This window comes from Petaurus breviceps, unplaced genomic scaffold, assembly GCF_028583685.1.
Source record: "Petaurus breviceps papuanus isolate PSGF00001 unplaced genomic scaffold, PetGlider_PUasm1.0 175, whole genome shotgun sequence".
In the NCBI taxonomy this organism is placed as follows: domain Eukaryota; kingdom Metazoa; phylum Chordata; class Mammalia; order Diprotodontia; family Petauridae; genus Petaurus; species Petaurus breviceps.
This window is the reverse complement of record NW_027185764.1, coordinates 41,668,786-41,673,785: the sequence shown is the minus strand read 5'-3', so window position 1 is coordinate 41,673,785 and position 5,000 is coordinate 41,668,786.

The following is a 5,000-nucleotide window of genomic DNA, read 5'->3' as shown; positions in this document are numbered from 1 at the left end:
CAAGAAGTCTCCTTATTTGTAATAAGTCCGACTGCTCTTTATGTCAAATTGGTAGGTATTAAATTTTGGCCTTCCAAACATACTTGGTTTGGGGGGGGGAGGGGTTCGTTTTTGGTTTTGTTTTTAAATCCCTATATAAAACATTTTTCATTATAATTCCTATAGAGTGGCTACCTTTCCAAGTGTTCAGACAGCACCACAGTTCACAAGTGTAGAAACTTAATCTGAGTATTCCACTACACACATGCCTTAGAATAAAAATGCAAAGTGTTTAGCATTAAGGGAAGCAGATTATAATAACTCTATGATCATAGGTTGTTTTGACAACCCACATTTCTATGCATTCCCAATAAAGAACCATTTTCTTAGTCTAAGAATTGCTGTTTTTAGATGAGAATTTTGGCATTCTGGAGGATTCCATTGCACAAAGTGTATCTTTAAACACCTATGTTTGTCCACAGATCATTTAGTAAACACACATACCTGCATATGTGTTTAAATACATATGTATAAACCACGTACATATGCAGGGAGAAAAATCATGACCAAAATGTCCTGTTGTTTCTCAAATGGGCCTACATGACTTCCAGTCCAAAATGCAGCATTTTTTTTTTCTTCTCAAAAGCAGTATGTTTTTTCTTGGTAGTTTCAGCTCCTGGCAATATTTAGGCCTCAGGGAGTATGTTATTTTCAGTTAGCACTCTGGCAGACTTTATTTACATAAATTCCCACTTTGGCTGCTATACACGTGCCAAACTTTTACTACTGTAGTGACCGAGGAGAAGACCCTTGTTTATTTACATTTGAAGCTCTGTTTGTGCAAACAACCTTTCTTTGTTAAGTGCCTGTAGGCCTTTCATTTACTTCATGTCCAGGGGTGCTATTTACCTAGAGCCATTGTCTACTACAATTAACATTTACATTACAAAGTGTGTGGTTTTCTTTCTCAAGGAGGTTCAATTAAGGCAATAAGATGTTTGCTGGGGAAACCTATTGTTTACTGAAAGCACTCAATGGAGTCAAATTACTTAAGCTTTCCCTTCGTCTTGGTCTTTTATGTAAATGTGTTAAATATAACATCTAAGGAAAATAAACAATATTATAATTATGTGTTTGCCATTGTCATATCAAACTTGCTTTGTACCATACTAATGTTACATGACTATCAATCAATAAAATACATTTCAATGTTATTTTTTTTTTTTGCTGTCCCACTGCTCTGCTGAAACATGTCCCAGTTTTTCTTTTTCTATTGCACATCAAACTTCTGGCATTTTGTTTTTATGTTAAAGGAAAGACTGTATATCGGCTTGTGTCTGGATGAGTTTAAAAGATCATCTATAAAATGACCTTATAATGAGGTGATATTTCTTTGAAATTTGAAATATTGCAATGGCTTATAGATTTAAGTCAACAGAAGTGTAAATATCAGTTAAGTAGTTCTTTGAAAGCTAGTTTTAACATTGGCAGAAACCGGATCAAGTTTATTTAGCATACCACTGCATTGTCAAACAGTTGGAGTGAAGTTGCAGGTTGCGTGAGTATGCATGTTAACTAGTGGGAACCAAGGCTTATTCTTTGTGAAAGGGGAGCAGCAGATTGCTGTGCAAGGCCAATGTTAAAAAGGCAGCTGAATTTAACACCATCTGGAAGAAAAGATCCCTTCACGACTTTCTCACACCGTCAGACAAAACTAGTGTCTCTTGTTCTGAGCCCTTGTCTATGCAACCATACAATACTGAGTCATTATACTTTTGCTGAGAGAAAATTTGAGAACACAATATGGGTAACCAGTGAATGACCAAGTTTCATTGTGCCCGCTTAAGTCGATTGAAATCTACGTCTAGAGCAATGAATGGTAGTATTGTTTTCCTCACCAGGGCTGTACTAAATGTCAGCACAGTGTAAAGAAAAACTTGAAGTCTGCAAATAACTTACCAGATCTCAATTATAATATTTTCCCACACTAGAACTAATATCATTGCGAAGGGGTACAATGCAGGAAATACAAAAAAAAAAAAGTAAAAAATAATGAATTTACTTAGAAGTTATTTCAGTAAGATAAACATTTAAATTTTCTGATGGTTAATAACTTGAATTCAGGTTGTGGATTCATTTGAGAGGCAGCATCTATTACAGAGAAATTCATGTTACAAAGATGCTTCTTAATGTAATAAAAAAAAAAAAAAAATTTATTTCTTTCCCTCCCCCCCCCCCCCCCCCCTCCCCAAATAGTTTCTGCTGTATAGCCCCTATTGCAGAAGTTCAGCACGGAACTGGTAGTGTGTATCAATGTGCTGCCAGATCAGGTTCTAGTTTATATTTTGACAAATGCTGCTCTTCCAAAGTTTAGCATTATGATTGACATTGCAAAGGGACAGAGCAGACATACATCCCCAAAGATATGCAAGGCACTGTTCAGAGCCTCCTGGTGTGGATCCCCGTGCCCTTAGAAACACTCCCCCTACTTCCCCTCTTTTGAATTAACTTTTTAATTTGCTATTTTTTCTTTTATTTTTTGCAAATCAGTTTTTATTTTGAGGTTTAACATTCACACAAACCATTTGGCAGTAAACAGTTTAAGAGGAAAAGAACTAGTTCAAAAAGACTACAAGGAGTTGATTATATATGTTTTATTAGGATGTCTGTTTTAAATATAATTGACTTTGCAATCTTCTTATTGTCACCAAGTGTCGCATAGTTCTTAACATGTACTTGCAAAACAATGAGTAATTGCTGTTTTGCTGAATAATACATCTGAGTTGCCAACGTCAAACATGTTATTTTGTATATTTCTAAACAGGAATGTTAACTGCAGGTTTTGACATTCAGCATCCTTTCATGAAATACTTAGAAATAGACCACTAAAATGATACCTGTAAAAAGTAAACACAATGATAAGAGTATGACCAACATTTTTATTAATCCTCTTTAATCATAAAATTAGCAAAGTAACTCAGTGGTAGAATGGTAGAACAGCTTTAAGAGAATCTAGAATTTTTTTTAAAAAATCAAAACAAAACAAAATGGGAAACACCATAGTAATCAGAGCATTGTTGCAAGTTTGTGAATGGGCATATTTGCCAGGGCATCAACCCCCAATTGAACTTACCATTAGTTTGCATTGTAATGAGACAAATGCATTATTTATATTTGCAATGCCTTATTTTTCAAATCTGTTTTTCTTTCACTGTTTCTACACAGTACTTATATATTCTATATGCTATTATTAGTACTTTGGTGCTTTCAAAAAAGATGAATGTGAAATTTTAATTTAATTGTGTAGTCTGATTATATATGTGTGTATATATATATATATACATATATATTTAAAAGAAACCATCAAAGTAGCCAGTAAATGGATGCTCATTATCTTTGCAAACTAAATATAACTAATGAACATTGCAAGAAATATTTACATTTTAAGAACAATGACCTTTAAAAACTCAATAAATAAAACATTTTATATGTGCCAAGAAGGTATGTGATTGTTATGGTTATAATTTTCTAAGGCTTTGTGTTACTAGGACCAGGATTATGGCTTAGGGGAAATTAACTGGAAAATTTCCTCTCCGTCTCCCCTTTTCATTTAAACAATAACTAAAACACACTAAAATACATATATTATGTCTAGATTAGGCTTTGAGACTAACGGCTACTCCATTGAGTTCAACAAAGTGAATGAACCGAGTGCAAAAAGGATTTGTAATATTTTAAGCAAATGTTCCGTCGAAAGTTTCAGAAGTGAGAATTCACTTTGATTAACCATACTAAAGAAGTGTTACTGGGATTGGACTTGCACAGTCGTTTCTTCAGTGTCTGAGATTTTAACAGGTGGCTTTGTTAGCCTACTTTTCTGCTCATCAGTCCTTGCCAGCATAAGTTAAACAACAGAAGCCAGGAAGATTCATATCAGCTTATAAAAGAGACCTTAGTCTTTAGAATATTTTTTTCTTCCTCCTGGGTACTATTTGACTTTCCTGTGAAATTAATAGCCAGAGACGGAGAATGGAAATGCAAAGTATATTACTGCTGTTATTATTGCTAATAATGACTCTGCTGACGGTGTGCCCTTGGTGCAGGGTAATGTTAGCTAGTTTTGTTTTTGTTTTTGTTTTTTAAGATGATAAACATCATTTGCAGGCAGATGTGGCCTTCTGCGTTGGAGGCAACTGTCAAGCCAATAGCGAGGAATCTTTAAAATGTGCATGCAGGTACTGACTCTTTAGGGAAGATAACTAGTTCTGAGACATTTGTTTAAATGAAGCATCACTGGGTTTGGTGGCTAGATAACATTTTAGCTGAGCAACAGAACAGCGTCTTATTGCGTTCTAAAAATAGACAAGCTTAGCAGCAGGATTGCAAGGTGCGTGTCATGGGAGGTGGACTGAGAATACAGTAGAGTGAAACAGCAGAGGCAGCCCGCCCGCCGCTGGGCAGCACAACACCGCTATGTGACTGTCCCCAGCCTGCCTCCTACACCAGCAGTAGCGACTCTCCCATCGCCTCATTGAGCGCCTCTGATTGGTGTTTCCCGGGAGACGGACTACCAAAGCTTCGCGAGCTTGTGCGCCGGCGCGCTCCCTCCCCAGTTCGCGGTTCGCGCGCTCACCTCCCTTCGCGAGAGCGCGCTTCAGCCTGTGAAGTCTCCTCCTCCTCCTCCTCTTCCTCCTCCTCCTCTTCCTCCTCCTTCTCCTCCTCCTCCTCCTTCTCCTCCTCCTCCCTTCCTCTTCTTCCTCCTCCTCCTCTTCTTCCTCCACCTCCTCCCAAGTTCGGGCGCGTCCAAGTTTCTGCTTTTTCCCCTCCCCCGCCCTGCATTTGCTGACTGCTTAGCTTCTCTGTGCAACTGAGCTCACAGTTGATCAGTTTCCACCTCCTCTTTGTATTGTACTGTGAAGATGCTCTGATGATCACTTTTCTATCTTCTCTTTTTTCTCTCCTCTTCCTCCTCCACCACACACACACACACACACACACACACACACACACACACACACACA